Genomic DNA, 20517 nt, shown 5'->3' with positions numbered 1-20517 from the left:
AATCCGGCCCAGCAGATGTCGGAGCATGTAACAGAAACGGACCTGGATTATTCACAATCCTGAGTGAAAAGACTAAACCAGCCGTGTGCTGATCAGTTCAGCCCTCTTAAATCCGCGCCTGCAAAATCATGAGACATTGCACTGAGGGAGGTGGGAGGAACGGGGAGGGGGAAACGTGTTGATAAAGGCACCAAAATGAAACTCACACGCACATGCTAAATGGATTACTTCCCCTCAAATTGAGAGATCATTGTGTGTCAGGAAACTGGGACCCCCTGCTGGGTTTCAGGCCAGGGGGTGCATTGAGGGCTGGGGTGTGGGTGAGTGGTTGGATTCACAGATCTGCAGACGGAGACAGAAGGAGCAGGATCTGACAGACTGCAGGATGGCAGAGCTAAAGGGAGCAACCTGACAGAAAATCAAAAAAAAAAAAAAAGAAGAGGAGCGCATAGAGTCGGTGCTGATTGAAAAATCCACAGATCCCTCCCCTGCTGTGCGGGTGCAGCTGCAGTGCTGCATGCTAAAAGAGTGGCGATGAATTGGGGCGGCATAGGGTGAGCTTGGGTTTCAAAGGGAAAGTGAGACAAAAATATCAGCATGTGTGAGAGAGTTCAACTCAAGGCAGCAGTTTGAAAGAAGTAGCATAGAGCAGACAATCAGCAAGGACAGATGGATCTATATCCAAATTCCTCCACATTTATCATCCATCATTGTCAGATTGGTAATTGGTGCTGCTGCAAACGGTCTTGTAGCTCTCTGTTATTCTTTTGAAACCAGCAATTAGCAATGCACATTTTCAGGTAATATTTCTTTTCTCCTGTTTCTTTGTCCATAACATCCCAGAGGAGCACTGCTCACTTTCTGAGTCTCAGTTCAACAGCAGATTTAAAGCCTACAGTAACTTTACTCCTGTCACTTCAGCAGGATGAGCCAGAAAAGAAGTTCAATTCAATGTGACTCACAGTTAAGCGGAGTAAAGTTTGCCAAAATTACAACATCACTGTGCAGACTTGTCAGAGCTGTCCTCAAGAGGATAGGAAAACAACTCTTAAAATATTTGTTTTGTTTAAATGGAGGTTGGATTGACTATTTATGATTCGTTTCGGGTGTTTAGGGAATCTGTTTTGTTTTTTTAAACAGCATAAAGCAGATTTGTCTCTTAAGTTAAAATGTTTGATTTACAATAGTTTGTTAGCTGCACTTCTATGCAGATATCTGATGATGAGAGTTGGTGTATCATTAGTGCAGATAAGGTGTTTGTTATTGTCAGCGAGTACAGTTTAACCTTTATACACCAAAGCCTGCTAAGGATCAGTCAGTACATCTGAGGCTGTGAATGCAAACAAACAGAAAACAGGCCGACCAGCAGAAAAACCTGATCATAGTGTGCCGATTCTACATTCTTTGTAGAATCTGTAGAGATTAAGGACAGGTAAGTTTATGCCTTGCTCAGTATGGGGTCATTATTGTTGCAAAACTCAAGTGCATTTTAATGTTTTGAAAGTTTGTGGCTCAAATGTTTACAAAGGGGAAAAGCGCCTTTCCCTTAAAAGCTGCCTTTGTGCTCCATAAGTGCTCTTTGTCGTTAGATTTCTTTTTTTTTTCTGTGCTAAGATTTTCTGTGCTCATGCTTAAATCGTTCTCCTTAGATTGAGCACACATTGAGCATTTGAGAGCAAGCTAACCATTTGCAGCAGAGAAAATCCAAAACCAAGTAGACATTTTTTAGCAAAGAGGTAGGTTTTAAGGGAAAGTTATATTTATTTTTTATTTTTGCCAAAAAAAAAAATATGTCAAGCTCTCAGATGTAACAGTGTGCTCCTGAGTTTAGTAACAACAATGATTCCATAGATTAAGGATTTCTGTCATTTTCATTTGATTCACAAAGTTAAAAAAGTTAAACAAAAATTAACATCAGGTTCTCACAGCTAAAATATCAGTAACTGTCATCAGATTTGTCATGCCTATTCAAACTTTTTGTTAATAAAAAAATTAACAGGATTTATTTCTTATTTGCATTACTTTGTGTAATATGCCTTAACTAATTAAGGTCAGCCTATTTTCTGTCACTATGGGGTGTAAAACCTCACTGTGCACTGATTAGCAGGTCTTATTTGATTGACAGATAGCTTGACAGGCAGACTACCTCCAGAAGGCCGGTTTTAGTGCTTGCTGAGCTGACAGGAAGTCGAGCTCAGTTGGCAGGCCCCAAAGTTCGGTTGAGACAGGGATTTCAATATGGAGGCCGCTTCAGAAGCTGAGTCCGCCTATTATAAACAGACGGCTGACATCACACAGGGTTTGTCCAGTTCTTTCTACAGTTCATGTAGATAACGTAGCTAAGCAGGTAAAGCTAAGCTCCCACAGCAGTCATCTAAGTTACAAAGATGTTATCTAGCTGTAGTAGTTGTTGCTATATTTGCTAAAGCTCACACTGCTAAAGCTAACTGGGCTGCAATGTTTTTTTTGTAGTGACATTCATCATGTAGCTAGCTTAGCTATGTTAGCTTTTGCTAAGGTTTAGATTAGACCTCTGATCATTCTCTGTCTTTTATTAATGAAATGTTTCTTAGTCTGTAATGTTTGCACTGTGGTCATTACATTCATAAAAACGCAATATAAATGATGAGTTAAGTTTTGCCAACGCTTTATTAATGCTTAGTAATGTTTCCAGGATATTAGTAATTCCAGTTATAAACTGTATAAATGTCAAGAAAAAATGGACATGGAGTCAGACAGAAGAAGATGAGACGGTCCAAATTTAACGCCTTCACCTTCAACTGAAGCCCAGCATCTCTGTTTTGGCCCTTCAAAATAAAGGCACTCTAAAAGCCACACTTTGAGACAAATTAGCCGACATGTGACCCCGTGGAGAGATCTGTCAATATGTTGATCTGAAGTAACATCTACTTCATCAGTAAACACTCAGTTCTGCTGCTCTTATACATCTTTTTCACTCTCATAACGTTGGTTAGCGGTTAATGATTGCTCTTTATTTCCAGAGATTTCAAATATCTTATGTCACGACTTGCACAAACTTCCAGGTCATTTCTGTCAGTTAGGAACCTTTCTAACCTAAAAGGGCCTGTTTGAGCGAACCCCATGCTGCTGTGACTCAGTCCACCTCTGCTCTGCTCAGGTGATTGACAGCTGTGAGCAGCATGGACACAATAGGCTCCTGATAAACTGTGCGTGTCTTCAGGGGTCATGGGGTCACATCGAGGGCCACCTGTGCGGGCTAGAAGTGCAACACCAACATTTAGCCCCAACACACACACTCACAGTCAGCGGTGCAGGATGACATGCTTCTCTTCCTCCTTGGAATGGCAGCAGACAGCGGTAAATTAAAAAGCTCTTTTCCTAATAATTAGCCCCTCAGCGGGGGCGACCTTTGAGCTTCCCTCAGCGGGAGAAGCACACAGGTAATTAATGCCCCCCAACCCCACCCTCCTCTCCTCATCATGACACGCACACACCCACCCTGCCCCTGTGGGGCGAGGGCTGCACGGGCCAATGAGTCCCCTCTGAAAATGATATCCTGTCCTCTGTGCCCCCTCCAGGGCATCCCGCCTGGCCATCCATCGGCAATGGAAGGGAAACAGTGTGAGTCAGTGTGAGTGTGATGGGTTTGTTTGAGGAAAACACAGACATTAGTTGCATGAGGGGTTATTGTAGAAACAACTGTGGTTCACAAAGGAGAGCAGAGTGTCTACAACCAGGGGTGTCATGCAAGCCAAAATTCTGGGAGGATAAAGTCAGAGTGAGGTCAACAGGGTCTTTGTCCAAAAAAAAGGGGAGAATAATGCTATTTTCTGTAGTTTTAAACATCTGTAATCAACATGAGGTATGTCAGTCTAAAACTTAAGAAAACCTCAGTTTAAAATGCAAAATCCCTTCTGCCTAGTTGCCACTTTTTGTAGCTTTCACTAATCAGAACAATTCCAATAAAAAGTTTACCAAAGTCAAACTGACTAACAGTGGCCTGACAAGTTGGATTTATTATCTTTTTCCCTTAATCATCAGCTTTATTTTGTCAACACAATTAGGGCTCCATGTTTACCTGCCTCAGTTCAGCACTTTAACCTGCCTGACGACATCACCACAGATCCTCCTCTGATTGGTCTGAAATAAACAAGTAAAGGGAAAATGGTTTATAAAAGACTTACTCTTGATTAAAAAATGAAAATACAGTAATAACAGTAATAACAACAGTGGTAGTTTCACATTCACACTTATAATACAAAACAATAAGAAATGAGAAAAAAACATGAGAAATTTCATCCCTGGAAACCTTTTCCATCAAAAAAGTTTTGAAAGCAGGGCTTACATTAAACAATTAAAAATAGAATATTAGCGGTTTAAAATCAAGTTTCTCAAATGCCTACAAGGTAAAAGTTCAGTGATCTTAGGTGTCTGTAACTTGTTCAATGAGTTAAATGGACTGAGGCAAAACAGAAAACTGTTCTGTGGCCAGAAGAAACAAAATATGACATTCTTTTTGGAAACTACAGACACCATGTCCTGTGGACTAAAAAGGAGAGGGACCACCCAGCTTGTTGGAGGTTGGATCAGTGCCAATGGCATGGACAGCTTACACATCTGGAAAGGCACTATCAATGCTGAAAAGTGGGTAGAGGTTTAAGAGCAGCATGTGCTCCCATCCAGACGTCTCTTCGGCCTTGCATATTTCAGCGAGACAGTGCTACATCTATCACAACAGCATGGCTTCACAGTAGAAGAGTCCAGGTTCTGAACTGGCCTGCCTGCCTGCAGTCCAGACCTTACACCAACAGAAAAAATTTGGAGCATCCTAAAGGGAAAAATTCTGGCAATGAAGACCAAGACTGTTGAGCAGTGAGAATCTTACATCAGAAAAGAATGGGACAACTTTCCTCCAAAACTTCAGCAACTGGTCTCCCCACGTCCCAGACATAAACAGACTGTAATGTTAAAGTGGATTTAACTTAAATTGCATTAATTACCTAAATACATTTTTAATCATTTTTCTCTGCATTGCTATTAATTTATGGTAATACTAATATTCAAATGATCAGTTTACATAGCTGTTCAGGTTCCTGTTTTCATGGACATGGAAGGCTCGCTGCTATGGATCTGCTGTCTGGCTCGGCTTCATCGACCAGCATCACCCTTGCTTCCTTTATAATTACTGCAACAACTAATGTAAATCTTAGAGCTTAGATAATACATCTCTATATTTCATTAACATACTTGCTGCTAATGCTAATATTGCATTTTTTTTTCATCAGTCATGGTTGTTAATGCAAATACTTCACATATTGCTACCATCATAATTGCTATAGCCTTATCCTACAGAACAGAAGATACGTTTATGTCCATGATAGCAATAAATTTGTCCTTCATTTACTGTATTGATGTTTCTCTTGTCCCTCTTTCTATATCCCCCATTTCTCTTCCTGCTTCTCCCCCACCCCTTACCCCCTTACCCCTTTCAAACATTAATGTGGCTTCGGAAGATGGTTCTGCTTGAGGTTCCTGCCCATTCAAGGGGTTTCTTCACCACAGTGATGGGGCTAAATGCTGCTAGTGGTAGTGTTGATCTACAACTTTCGGATCAAACCAACAACAGGGAGAGGAGGGGGGGCTCATGTTTAATGCACAGAATTAGATGGTGAACACACCCAAATTGAAGTTAGTCATCAATGTTAGATTATACGCAAAATAAAGTTTTCAAATGATGTTAAATTTGAGAAAAATACTGGAAGATTAGAAAAAAAACAGGTGGGGCTCCAGCCACTGCCACCATTGAGTGTGTTTGGAGCTTGTGTGGTTTTGTGTGTCTAGTGTGGGCATCCATATGGTTGGTGTGTGCATACAGAATTTGTCTTTGTATGCTCGAGCAAATCTTTCAAGCATGCCTCCATATGGGCTATTTGTGAGCATACATGCTTGTGTATGTGACTGTGTGCTAATGTAATGGTGGGTTTTAGGCTGTCAGAATAGCTGTGTAATGGTGCGTGTTCCCTTTTGATAAGTCTTACAGTTGTGACCGCGGCCCCCTCCTCTTATCTCCAGAGGACAATGTTGCACTCAGAGCAGCTGCTGCCACAAGCACATGCACACCGGCACACCACCTCACACAGTCCTGCTGCTTCACAGACCTCCATTCATCTCCACACGCTCAACTTCACTCAGGCACACAGACTCACTACCAGACAGACAGATTATCACAGCCACGGGAAAGTGTGCAGAGAATTACACACAGCCCAATGCAACAAACACAAACACACACCCTGTCATATAACACACTTCCTCTCAGTCTAAACAACTCAGTTCTTATCTCTCCAACTCTTTCTGACTTCAAATTACTGCGTCATTATCCAGCACTCACCTCCTTAAACAGTAATAATTGATAAAATGAGATTGATTAAGCATGCTATTAGTGCAGGATAATTGGCTTGATAATGAGCAGATTGCCTGCTAATTGCTGAACAGATAATAAGACTGAAATTTGCCTCGGGCAAAAACAGTGAAATGGCAGATATGCACCCTGTGAAAATGATCAAGCTACAGGAAAATGTGGCCAGATATCGACTTAAGATTTCCTCTTTTACTCCAAACAGCCAGACTCTGAATGGGCTGTTTGTAGCTTTGAGAGTCTTTAACTGAGTTTGTCACATTTTTTTATTAAGATGCAAAGCAAATATTGGCCATGAATTATGACTTTCCTGAGCCTCTTTTATGCAGTTACCTTCGGAAAGGTTTGAGATTCCAGTATAATAAATCTTACATGTCAGTGAGATTTGCTTCTAATGCAAAACTGGATAAGTATGGTAAATGATAAATGGACTTAAGCTTGTGTAGTGCTTTTTATCTAAATCAGGGGTGTCAAACTCAAGGCCTGGTGGCCAAATCTGGCCCGTAGTACTGTTGTACCCAGCCTGCAAGATCATATAAAATTTCTATTGCATTTGGCCCGCTGGTATTAGGTCTTCAGATAGTATAAAGTGATAGTATAAAAATGTAAACCTAACATTTGAAAGCTGAAAAAGTAAAGAGTAAAAATATTTAGATAAAAAGTCATGAATGTGAAAAGGAATCAATTTGTTTTCATTTCATATTTTCAATTTTGCATCTAACAATCAAATTTATTTTTTGACTTATTTCATATTTTGACCTTCTAAATTCATAATTCTAACTTTTTGTATCAAAATTCAACATTTTAAATTCACAGTTGTGAATTTTAAAGTCATATTTGGACCTTTTCAACTCACTGTTTCAAATTTGATCTCATCTTTTGACCTTTTCAACTCCTAACTTTGACTTTTAATCCCACATTTTGACCTTTTAGACTCACAATTCAAAATTTTAACTCATTTTTTACCCTTTACACTCATGATTTTGTATTTTGTGTAATATTTCCATTCTTAAAACTCCCAACTTTGATATTCTGTCTCATATATTTGAGCTTTAAAATCAGTATTTTGACTTCGATGTTGTGTTTTCACCTTCTGAATTAATAAGTTTGACTTTCATCTCAGATTATGTGCCGTTAAACTTATAATTTTGACTTTTTAAAATCTGAAAACCATTTATCATCGGTGCTCTGTTATTTTTCCCCATTATTTTGTACAGGTGTAAATGACAGTTTATGGTTAAATGCTGACCCTGTTAGGCCCTCAGGTTAGACCTAAATTCAGAATCCAGCCCCTGCTGTAACTGAGTTTGACACCCCTGGTCTAAATGCTTAAAGCACTTTAATGGTGCGGGTCACACTTAACCATTCACACACATTCCCTTCCACATTCACACACTCATGACACAGGCTGCTGGACTCATTAGTATGAACTAATCTCATCCATAGACATTCACAACTTTTTAAGAGATCCCATTAGCTATTGCTATTTACTTTTCTATAAATATCAATTCTAGCATAGCAATTTTTTTGTGGTTAAGCTAATATAATTTATTCTGATCTAACAAAAGTTATTTACTCTTTTCAAGCAGGTTTTATCCAAAAAGGAAGTAATGCTTAGCAACTTAAAAAGTAAAATCACAAACAGCAACTGGGTTACTTACATGAAAAAAGCATTGGGAACTCCTGAAAGTGTAATCACTTTAACATAATCTGGGACCATTGGACTTTAGTTAGGCATTTTGTACATGCACTCTTGCATATTTCTTTATGTGTAACAGTTGTAAACACAGTGTTTCAGAGCAGCTCTTATAATTAATGTTAAAGTCAACAACATAAAATTAATTTTATTGCTTGTTTTTGATTCAAATGGCAATTAAATAGTAAGAGCTGCAACATATAATCAGTATGAAGTTACATATTTGTGTACTGAAATCAGAACAAGTGAATTTAAAAACTGATAAACCAGCTAAAGTTACCATTTGGAAAAATTAGAATAAAAAAAAGTTTGACAGCCTTGCAAAAACACATTCCAGCATTTAATATCACTGCTGTTGAATCCAACTTTTGCCACATTTCAAAGCGACTTTATCCTGCAGGCTCGGCTATGGCCAATCAAACACAAGCTCCTCACAATCTTATAAGAAAACTTTGTACTGCTATATTTTTTCCTCATAAATGAGCATGCTGTACAGATTTCAGAGCACTCTGGGGCAAATTTGTGAACTGCGAAATTGAGCTTGATAAATAAATTTGGCCCGATATGAGTCGACTGCTGTTTGCCTCACAAAGTTTTCAAAGATTGAATGATTATCGCTGTAATGGTTGTGCAACATGAACAATTTGTGAGAACATGATTGCAAATGGTGAAAGCATTCAGAAATGATTATCACTCACAAATCACAGAAACATTTCCTCTTGTTAGCACATGGATGAATTACAAGTTTGTTGCTTGGTTTGGTGATGAAAATGTGTAAACTTTGAGACAAAGAAAGATAAAATTTACACATTTCATACAACAAGCACCAGAGTTCTTAAATCCTGTTTTAATGGAGTTATAACTACTTTTGTTTTGCATTAGATTCAAATACAGAGATTGATGACTTTAATCAGACTTTTCTCAAACATTTCATCATGGCAGGGGCTTCTGTTTTGATATTTCTACCCCACAGGAATTACACATGGCGGGTTTTACTCAAATGAGGCTGCTCTCAGACACTATCACATTAAAATCAGCATGTCATTACTCTTCTATTGCTAGCTTCACATTATGAAAGCAGCCACGACACTTATTATGCATGGTTACTGTGTGATTCTGTATGCCTAGTTCGTTGTTTTTATGTTTATTTGTGATGATTTCAGGTTACAGAGTTACAGATAATGGGCTGTAAATTAGGCAATACAATGACAGTACAGAGGCAGACATGCTGTCACTTTGTAATTTTTACAACCACAAATGGATCAAAGTTAATATTCAGTCACACAAAACTACTTTAATGTGTTAGTTTTATCAGTAGAAAACAGTAACATAACAATTTACTTTCTCGGTATGTGATGCTGTAATCTAACGCAGGGGTTCTCAATGTTGGGGTCGGGACCCCATTGGGGGTCATGAGACACTGAGAAGGGGTCTCAAAGTACCTTAAAAAAAATCTAAAAATGTTTTTGAATTACACTGTTGCTGCTTTACACCAATTTTGCCAAATTTTAAACCTTTTTCCCACCAATTTTAACACATTTTTGTAACTTAAACCAATTTTTTGTCCATTTTAACCCCTTTCCACCACTTTTTTCTGCATGTTTTTCTGCAACTAAATCTTGCTACTCTCTGCCTATTGTTGGCTTTGTTGACACATTCTTGCCACTATTAACCCTTTTACCATGTTTTAAGCCACATTTCACAATTTGACATGCCCATTTTTGCTGATTTCTGACAGTTTCTGCCTCAGCTAACCTTTCTTTGCCAGGTTCTATCATTTGTCATCCCATCTCACTAAATATCCACCTATTTTTGCCACTTTCACACCATTTCAGCCACTTTTGAATCCCCTTTACCACTTAATTTGCCCATTTTTGCCACTTTAACCCATTTTTGCTATTTTTTGTTTATTTTTGTGCAACTTTTATCACATTTTTGGCATTTCTAACCCATTTCTGCAAATTTGAAAATCCAATTTCACCACCTTTTCTAAAAATTTTTGCCCTTATTAACCCATTTTAGCTATTTTTTGACATATTTTCATTCTGTTTTCAACAAAAGGATGTACATTTTTAAGTGGGCTACTTACCACATAAATGAATCTTTTTTTTTTCATTCAGGTAAAATATAAAATACCACAGCTTACCCATTTCCCCCCTTACGTGCGGCCTTGTCTGCACATGACTGTTCTTGAATGTGCATGGCTTGTGTTTAGCCACCTTCAGTTACAGTGGGAGTTCCTGGTCTCTGGCACCTTTATTTTGGGGGTTGAGAAAGTAAAAGGTTGAGAAAGTAACATTACCCAACAATGATCACAACCACAAGAGAATATAAATCTCCAACAGACTTTTTTAAACCAAAGATACACTTTTATATGGAGTAAAATGCAACAGCCATTCTTGGCTGTAATGTGGAATCATTGTGTTGTTATATGCTGCTGACTGTTGTGTAATCAATGAGAAACATCTGGCCAGTTTCATGTTGTTGACAGAAAGCTTGAACCTCCACATTTTCATCTTATTACACATTACTGGATGCTTTTTAAAATGTTGTACATGCAATACTTCCATGGAAATATACTTAAGCAAAAGCATACTCACTGATTTTAAAAGTACTCAAAAATACCAATACACAAGAAGCTCTTCAAAGGTAGTAATGTAAGTAAATGAAATAAGTAACTTGACTTTGGTTTAACAAAAAAATCGTCTTTACTTTCTAAGACAGCTGAGGTTCATTTGCTATTCCCTCTTGATATACAATTTAAAATTTTGGCAATTGTTTGCTGTCATGTTTTACTTCAGCATGATCATGTGATCCAAAATATCCGCTGGGGGTCAGGAAGTGAGGGACAGCCATTAGGTATGAATGGGAAAAGAGGAAAGTTAGTACTTTACAGCTCTAAATGAACCTCTATGCTGCAAAAATGTCCCCATACATTGAATACAATCCCTAGTAACCAGTGAGGTTTACCACGGTTTACAGATTTACCTGGCATGGAGGTGATCCATATCCCATATCACTCTTTCCTGCAGACTGCCTTGAGTCTAGTGTCATCTAGACCAGTGGTTCCCAAAGTGAGGGTCAATACCCCTAGGGGTGTCGTGAGACATTGAGGGGGGTCATGGGATTCTGGCCAAAAACGTGTTATATGCTTTCCATGTTTGTAAAAAATCCTTAAAATTGGTTAAATAAAAAAAAAAAAAACAGTAGACTTGAACTTAAATGTAAGTAATGTGTACAAAATCTTCTTATAATGTAAATGTGTACATGATGCATTGTGCAACATCATATGCTTTAACCACTTCCAGTGTCAGTCAGTGTTAAGTTTGGCAGCTATTGTTAATTTTAGTCTTAGTTTTAGTCTTTAAATGAAATGCATTTTAGTTTTAGTCACATTTTAGTAATTTCTATCCTTTTTAGTTTTGGTCTAGTTTTAGTCGACAAAACTCCAAAACATTTTAGCCTAGTTTTAGTCCATAATGAAGTCTTTACTTTTAGTCCAAGCATTTATTTTGAATGTCTGATGAAAACTACATAATAATTTAGTCTAGTTTTAGTCACCTTGACGAAAACTAAACTTAGTTTTTGTCAGTTTTAGTCATCACAGATCTATTTTTGTTAGTCTTAGTCTAGTTTTTGTCTGGAAAGAAAGGCTGTCACTGAATAGTTTTAGTCATAGTTTTAGTCGATGAAAGTAACACTGGTGTCGGCAGGGTTCCCTGGTCTCTGATTCTGTTTTTTTGGGAGTCATGAGCTCAAAAGTTAGGGAACCCCAGATCTAGACCAATGGTTCCCAAATGGTGTGGTAAGGCACACTGGTGTGTCTTGAGGGAAGTCTTGTTGTGTCTTGGAAATTTGTGAAACCATATGTACAACTACACAACAACTTAATTTACCGTTAAATGTTTAAAAAAGGCTATTTTGGAAGAAAACGTATATACTGTGCCTTGAGACTTTGGTTTGATGTTTTGTGTGCCTTGGGCGAGAAGAGGTTGAAAACCACTGATCTAGAGGTAGACAAGTCTAGAGGATTCTTGTACTGAGCTAAGAGGCCAGCTGAGCCTCTTTACCGTGTAAAAAATCCTATTTTTGTCATAAACATGCTTTTGATTGAAAGTGTGTTAGACTATCAACTGAATAAACCTTGTGGGGTGAGCGACTGAGTGAAGATGTGCCATTCAGGAGCGAGCCTGTGCTACAATACAGCTTTTGAATGTGAGCCACTGTAGCTAGTTCCTGTTTGAGTGCCAGTTTCCTTTCCCCCATCCTTTTTCATTATTTAATCCAAATTTAAGAGCCAAACTGGGACTAACTAAAGACCCGTTTGGGAGTCAAACAACCAGCTCTACTGAGCTTTAATGTGCCAAACTGGCAAACTGTACCGAACCAAACTGGACCACTTTTATGGAAATGGATCATACATAAGTGAGATGAGCCATTTATCCAGGCTTTTTTAATTCCTTCCTGCTGACATTTCATTGTGAGTTTTAACACTTTTCTCACCTGCTTTTGGGACACGAAATTAGCTTAAGAATTAAGAATGTTTATATTGTTGCACTTTCAATGCTTGGCATAGTAGTAAACAGCTGAAAACATGACCTTTTGGAAGCATTTCTTTATGTAAGGACACTACTTGCCCCCCAAGTGGAGTTCCCTGCTGCTGTGTGGCATCATCTGCAAGGAACCTATTGGTAAATAGTATCTGCTTGTATTTTGTGCTTTTTGAATTCATGTCCAAACAGCACATTATATTATTTTCTTTTATTCCCTTTCTCTCAGACATTTTCTGCTGGAGGCATCTTTCAGGATCTCTGTCAATACGGCGACCATCAATGGCCCTCTGTCCTCCTGCCTGGGCCTCTGTTTGCTTTAGGGCTTCCCCCTCGCTCCGAGCAGCCTCCCTTTGTGTGGGAGAATCACGGGGAAAAAAAGCAAAGATGACGGAGTCGGAGGGGTGAACAGACGGGGAGTTTTGGTAAACAGTAGTCTGTCACAGCTCAGCGGGAGGTGCTGCAGCCGCTGCCTCCTCTGCTGCTGTTGTAGAGAGCTTTAATCGCCGGGGCGTCTTAAAGAGCCAATTAGACAAAGGAGGGTTTTGTGTCGTCTCTGCGGTGCGGGCTGGACACTGACAAACAACAGTGTGAGAACTAAGGGATGTTTGGGGTGGCTGAGAGGGGGTCTGTTGTGGTCAAGAGCTGTCTGATTAATGCCTCCCTCTATACTGTACTGACAGATGGGCCGGGGAGGCTGCTGAGAGGGATCTGACTTCAGGAGGCACCTATAGAAAGCTTCTGAATATTTCAGGCTTGACGGCATGTCATGCTCGCTGTTTCAGTGTCAGGTTGGCAGCAGGGAAAGGTATGTGAACTCACCCAGCCTGCTTCTTTCTTTATAGGAAAAATAGGCCACTGAGAGGCTTTTTCCCAAGTTAAAACCAGATAATATGAGGTCGCTGTAAGCTCATCAGGGCATACAGCACTAAGAAGAGTCTGTCAGATGTCCTAGTCTGGATTCCAGGCGTGTTCCCAGACACCAGGCCACCGTGGTCTCCGCTGTCATTAACCTACATCGCTCTAAATTACCTTCTATTCCCAACGAGGCAAGAACGAGAAGGGGAGCAGGAGGAAGAAAGAAAGAGAGGACAAAAGAGTAGGGAAAAGAGGTAGAAGAAGAAGTTGGCAGGAGAAAGGAGCTCAGGATAGATGAGGACAGTGATGGAAGCTGACAAGAGAGAAAAAACAGGAATGAATGAGAGGTAAGGCCTAAACCATTAGGAAATGAAAACCCAGCATAAAACTTTGTCATATTCTGTCACCGGATCCTGCATTAAAAGTGAAAAGTGTGATTTATTAGTGTTTTGTTTTCGGCATGAAGATGTAATTCATCGCACTGTAAATACTTCTGCTGCCGGCGAGTGTCATTTTGACGACATTTGGGAGTTCTGGCTTTTAATTAAAACGCTGCACGGAGAGGGAGACGGAGACAGCGCGTCCTTGTGTGAGCTTCCCTCACTGTACGTGAGAATATTTCCATCTACGTTGAGTTTTTATCAAGTGTAATTAATGTGCTGTTTTATCGGCTGCAGTGCTCAAGCTGTGCTCTGCGTAGCACAAACACACACTCCAATGCAAAGAGAGAAAGAGCGACAGAGGAGCGATGGAGACTGCAAAGAAAAACACCCTCACACACTCCGCTGCTTCAATTACAAAGCAGAGAAGAACAAAAATGATTATTGAATGCCAAGACAATTGCAACTGAGGCAAAGCGTAATAAGTAATGAGCATGTTGAGCAAATTGATTATGGGGGAGAAATGGGCATGAAATTGAAAAACAACAGCAATCACAGGATGTGAAAAGCTGAGACAAAAGGTGGCCTGTTAAAAGGGAAAGAAAGGAAGGGAAAGGTAAAGATCGCCCAGGCGCAGGAGGATGTGATTGGCAGCAATTGACAAGGTGATGGATGGGAAATGAATGGCTTCATACACCTGAAGCCTTGGGGCAAGTGGGCGGGGTCAAGAGAAGCTCAGGTGTCAAGGGGAAGTGGGAGAGGAAGATCTCAAGAATGATATGAGGAACACAGATGATGACCACACATGAGGGGTCACACACACTCACACACCACTGTTAAGTCATGCATGTAGACACAAAAACAACCCCACACCCACCCAAACACACACCATCACCCTGTGTTCACAGTGCTAAAAACACTCAATGATTCATTATCATAGCATCAGACATTTAAGGTTGGTTTGCTGATCTTATGGTAGTGTATCCATAGTTGTATTCTTTAGAGGAGGCCTCACTACAGTCCTCCTCTTTGCTCCTCTTGAATTAGCCTGGTTGTTTGCTCAAACACTGACTACAGGTCTGGATATGGAAGATAAAACTTAAGAGTTCCTTTTTGCATAAGTTTAGTAAAAGTTTTTGTAATGTGACTCACTGCAAGGTAATCACATAGATATCTAAACGCAGATGCCAAATTTGGGGTTTTTGAGATGTGTCACACGGGCGTCATGCTGAAGAGGTGCAGTCACAGCTGTCACTGAATGTAACTTTATAACAGCGGGAGGTCTATCCACGATTAAAATGCTCTTAACTCATGAAAAATGATTTGTTTTTCAAGCCGTTTGTTCTGTCACAGCAAGACATGCTTTTGTAATCCAGGATACTTGACTGAACGAAAAACACAGGTTTCAGTATCTAAATTCAGAAGGATTCTCTTTAGAACAAACAGACACATATGTATTATAACGGCAGTTACATTAAGCAGATGTGAATGTATGAAATCTATGGAAGCACTTTGCATTTTACCTGAGGAAATACAAATCAAATAGGAAGATTTTACACAGCTTTTCCAAACATTGTAGTTTTATTTTGGATGCTTACATTGTTTTACTTTGCACACAGAAACAAAATTATTTCACAAAACCAAAAACTACCAGGATCGAAATTATACCACAACTTCTTCAGTGGAGGCAGGCACATATGTGGTCGTAATGTAGGCTATGGCAGAGAAGGATGAAGACTCTCTACCTGAGCACCGATGATCATAACTTGATCCCATGTTTAAGTTTTTTGAAATGTTGGATGTCCTGATGGACAAAACTATAAAACATTTTTTCTTTAAAGGTCATATATTGTACTCTTTTAAGACAAGTTTATATTGGTGTCAGAGGTCCTCAAAACAGGCCTGTGAAGTTTGTTGCTGAGAAAACACTCTTGTATAGGATTTTTGCATGTCTAAAAACCCCTCTGTTTCAGCCCCGCTCAGAACGAGCTGTTTCTGTGTCTGTGACTTTAAATGTTAAAGGAGACATATTTTGCAAATTTTTCCTTTTCATTATGTCAATCTTGGATGCCTATGGAGTAACACTGCATGATTTGCAGGTCATAAAACACTTTCTGTGCCTCACAATTGCATTTGCAAAATCCTCATTTACAGCCTCTGCCTGAAATGCTCCATTTCAGTGCTGTCTCTGTAAGAGTCCCCAACCCCATGTGCCCACTGTCCTCTGATTGGCCAGTCCTGTGAAAGCTTCTGGGGGCAGAACCATGGGCAGGATCTGTGTGCAGTGCTCTGTTTTCGAGCTCCGCCTCTCCATTCGCGACTGTGTGCTAGCCTTTGATGGCTAACTTAAACTTAATTTTGTTAAGCTTGGCTTCTGATTACAATGGCAAATTCTGAAATACATCCGTACCCATTGTACCCTGAGTCAGACCCAGAGACTTTGGTGACTGAATAGGAAGAAAACCAGCATCAGCATAGAACGGTACAAGACATCTCAGTGTGGTAAGTGTAACTCGGAGTAATATGTTTATACGTAGGAATGAAGTGTTTACATATCAGCACAAAAATGCTTTGATAATTCAGTCTCGCTATAATAAAGATATCTGCGAAAAACGGATTAATTTACCCTGTACAGCCTTGAATAACAAGTGAAATAGCTTAGTTTAGCTGTACAGCTAAAGGGGTGCTTATCAGGCCGATGATTCCCTAAAAAACTTTATTTAAAAGACAGATATTAACATTTTGAAATTATCTGCATGGTTTGACCTAAAATATTTTTTTTTACTCTGACAGCGTTTTTCTTGTGTAATAGCATGCTGATTTTCATGTTATTTATTACCTGCAATATCCAATTAATCAACTGTTGACAAACTACATCACAGAAACACCATGAGCCCAGAGAGCTGCAGCTGTCCCACACACAGCCTCAAACAGCCTCGTAGTGTCGCGATTCTTTGGTCTGATCTGAGCTTTACTGTGTGGCTTTGCTTGCTAAGTGAATACAATGTTGAGAATTTCCACCACAAGCTCTGTCCTCCTTATTTCAATTATTGCCTAGGTCTGTGACAATGCTGACTGAGGCTGAAAATGTTTGCTGCCACCCTCATCTTTTTATTTTGAAGTACAATGAAAATCTGAAATAACAATGAAAACGTCATATAGCCTGAATTTAGACATAATCAGGCGAACCCTTATCCTGTCATTTCTGCATGATGAAAGTTTCATAGTTATAATTCCCATTGTGTTTTAGGTGACATATTTTGCTTACTTACCTGTATTTACACATATTTCATTCACTATGTTTTGTTTTATGTATTTATGATACAGCTTGCCTTGATACACAAATATTGATTCTGTGTCTCTTTGTCCCAATGAGGTGCTGAGGAGAATAATCCAGGTACCAACGCCCCCCGACCTGCATGACAGACCATCCTGGAACCTAACTACCTTTATGCCGACACACTACAAAACATGCACAACATATACCAGGCAGACTATGGACCCCTGGGGAGGTGGAGGAGGAGAGAGGAAGAGTAAGTTTTGCAATCATGCTGCAGACATTTATTAGTACTTTATCAAAACATTTTAATACATAAAAAAGTTATAATCTCTTTTTAAAAACAAAATGAAAATACGAACACTGAATCAGATGATTTTATTACTTTATTTACTAAAAAAAGATTAATATTTACAAATATTTCTTTTTTAAAAAGATATGTTCTCGGAAAACAATTGTCACTGGATATAACTGAATTAGTGAGTTTAGAAGACAAGGATAAAAGCAGTCTACAGGTTACCCTCAGTGATTATTTTCTCTTCTGCTGTCAAATGTCTCTTGTCCAGGGGTTATCGGTGCCTTTCATACTGAAGTTTTGTCAGCTGGTGCTGGAGATACCTGTGCAGACATGTCAGGGTCACCCATCGTGTGTTGTAAGCTTGAAATGCGTGGAGTTTCCGGATCCTGCTGGACAGTATGTTGGCTTCTGCCAGCCCCTTGACTGAAGCGCGACGTGTGCCCTGCGATGATCTCCTCTGTTGTCTGCCTCTCATACTTGGAACACAGATGCTCAGGGATAGAGACCCTTTTAACTCTTCCACATAGGTGGTGGGGTCCTCAGAAACCTTTTCAGAGACTAAGGTCATTAGGTCCCTTGCGTGAGCTTGAAATTAAAATTGTTGATTAGTAAATATTTTCATGAGTATTTATAAATGTCTATTTTAAATTCGTTTAAGGCTGATTTTTCTCATTTCTAAAAAGTTTTATTCTGTTTGGTCTCATTTATAATAAATCATCTTTATACTTACTGGAATGTTGGTTCTGTCTTGACAAGCTTTGATGTGCCTTTTCCCTTTTTTTTTTGTCTTGGCAAATGTGATCCTGTACATTGGATCTCCCTCTGCAGTCGTAGCCTGTTCACACTCTGCATTTCACTGAAATGCACTGCAGCCAGGTACAGCCTATTAAAAAAAAGTCAGTTTTAGTTTTTAGTTAAATCAATTCTATTTTGCATTTATTATTCAATGGAATAAAACTTAATGGCTGCCAGTTAAATACCAATGATTTCAGAACTGACTTGTAAAATAGTTTGGTCAGATTTATCAGACTGATTTGATAACAACAATCATTCTGATACACCAGAAGCTCACAACAAACTGTTCTTTCATTGGCTATATTATAAAGTATGACAGACAGAAAACATGCTAAACATGATATGGAATGTTATAGGACTGCAAGGAAGCATGAATAAAAAATGTATCCGTCTTTGTGTTGATGTCACATTCACTTGTTTTCTGTTAAATAGGGGAACAAGAGGGGCAACAAAAAAATGTCATTTTATTTATGTCAGTTGCTGGTGAAACTTGCATTGAAAGAATACCATACTTTAGGTCATGATGCTAGACTGAAACTGAGCACCTCTAAGTTTGTTTACAAAGAAAAAGAAAAAAATAACTTTAGTCCTCTTACATTATAGTTAGTATTTTATTGTCTGAAGGGGGTTTAAAATGAAATACACAAACGACCTTCCTTTGTTAAGTTACCCATAAGAATAAAGCTATATATATTCACACGCTGTCAATAAAATTCATTCACCTGTTTTGATCATAAAACTAGGGCCTAGAGTCACATATACACAGGCATTGCCTCAGACTAGCACTTTATCTCCCCACAGCATTGATTTAATTGTCTATTGCTGACGTGTATCCCAGGCCAAATCACACACGTCAAGTGTAACTTTTTCTCTGCCTTTTGGTCAAGAAACAGGCCCCATAAGTTATGTATTTACACACAACAGCGAGGTGAACAGCTGACCTATTCAGCGAGCTAGTCACTGCCTGAGGAGGGAGGGTAGGCCAATTCACACATATTTCCTTCTTGATAATTAAAAAATGTGACTATAAAGTTATAATAAGGAAACACAGCCTGTGAGTTCATCTTATAGAGCAGCTTTATGGTTATCAACAGACCCAGAGGGTCAGTATTTACACAACTGTTACGTAACAGTCCGGGTGAAATCCAAACGGGGCGTTCAGAGAGTGATTTCCTGACTCCAGCAGGTTACAAAACATTGGCTTATTTTTCAAAAAAATCACGGTTAAGGGGTAGGGAGGCACTCCGGATATGCAAATATACCTACTGAAGTAACGGAAAAAAGAGTTTTGCATAATATGTCCCCTTTAATAAGCTGTCTGACTCCACCCTGACTCCACCCCTCTCTGGATGTGGCTCTCCTGATCCTCCTCTCACCTGGCAGCTCAGAGGAGGATCAGGAGAGGAGGGCTTTCTTCCAAGCAACCAACTGAACCTCGGGGCGGTGCTAACTCCCCACATGACATCATGAATGGAAAATCTGAGAACAGCTTGTTTCAGCACACATTTGCTAAAAGGTGGAGAAAGGGGGGACAGATTTTTCTGATTCTTGGGGGGATTGTGCACAGGTTAGGGGCACACATTTTTTTCATAAAACCCTGTAAAATTATATTTTGTGTAATATGTGATCTTTAATGCTCTCATGGTCTAACAGAGAGGAAAAAGACAAAAGGATCAAAAAGAACTTCAAATGAACTGTTAATGACAAACATGATGAAACAGTGAAGTAAACAAATGAAAGCAAACAATGCCTATACCTCCAGCCTTTCATACATCTATTTTTTGCAGCCTCTGTGTTTGGCACATTCTGCAGCAGAAATCAGAAGTGAGTGAAAGCTCATTTTAACCATGACAGAGCAATCAGAACAAGTCAACAGGATTACACCAGCCATTTCAATCATGTACATCAAAGACATTTTATGTCTGTGCAACTTTGTGCATACATGAAAGCCTGTGGGTCAAACTGACAGGCAAATATCATTATCATATACAATTGCAGTTTTATAAGCATAGCTCCAATTTCACTTCAAAGGCTGTGACCATAAATGAGGAAAGGTGAGAGGATGTCAGGAGAAAATAGTCACTAGGATTTCACATAGCTCAGGAGACATTGACTCACAGCACAATAGTAGAATAATAATTTGGTTTTTTTTTTCCTCCATGATTAGTAAGTTAGAGCAAAAAGTTTCAATTTTAAAAGCTCAGTCTACTTTGGAACAAAGTTTGAAGCACACGGAAGTGAAGCTTTAACAACAGATGTGACATTT

The sequence above is a fragment of the Cheilinus undulatus genome, linkage group 2 (genome assembly GCF_018320785.1).
Source record: "Cheilinus undulatus linkage group 2, ASM1832078v1, whole genome shotgun sequence".
NCBI lineage: Eukaryota > Metazoa > Chordata > Actinopteri > Labriformes > Labridae > Cheilinus > Cheilinus undulatus.
This window is presented reverse-complemented; position numbering follows the sequence as displayed.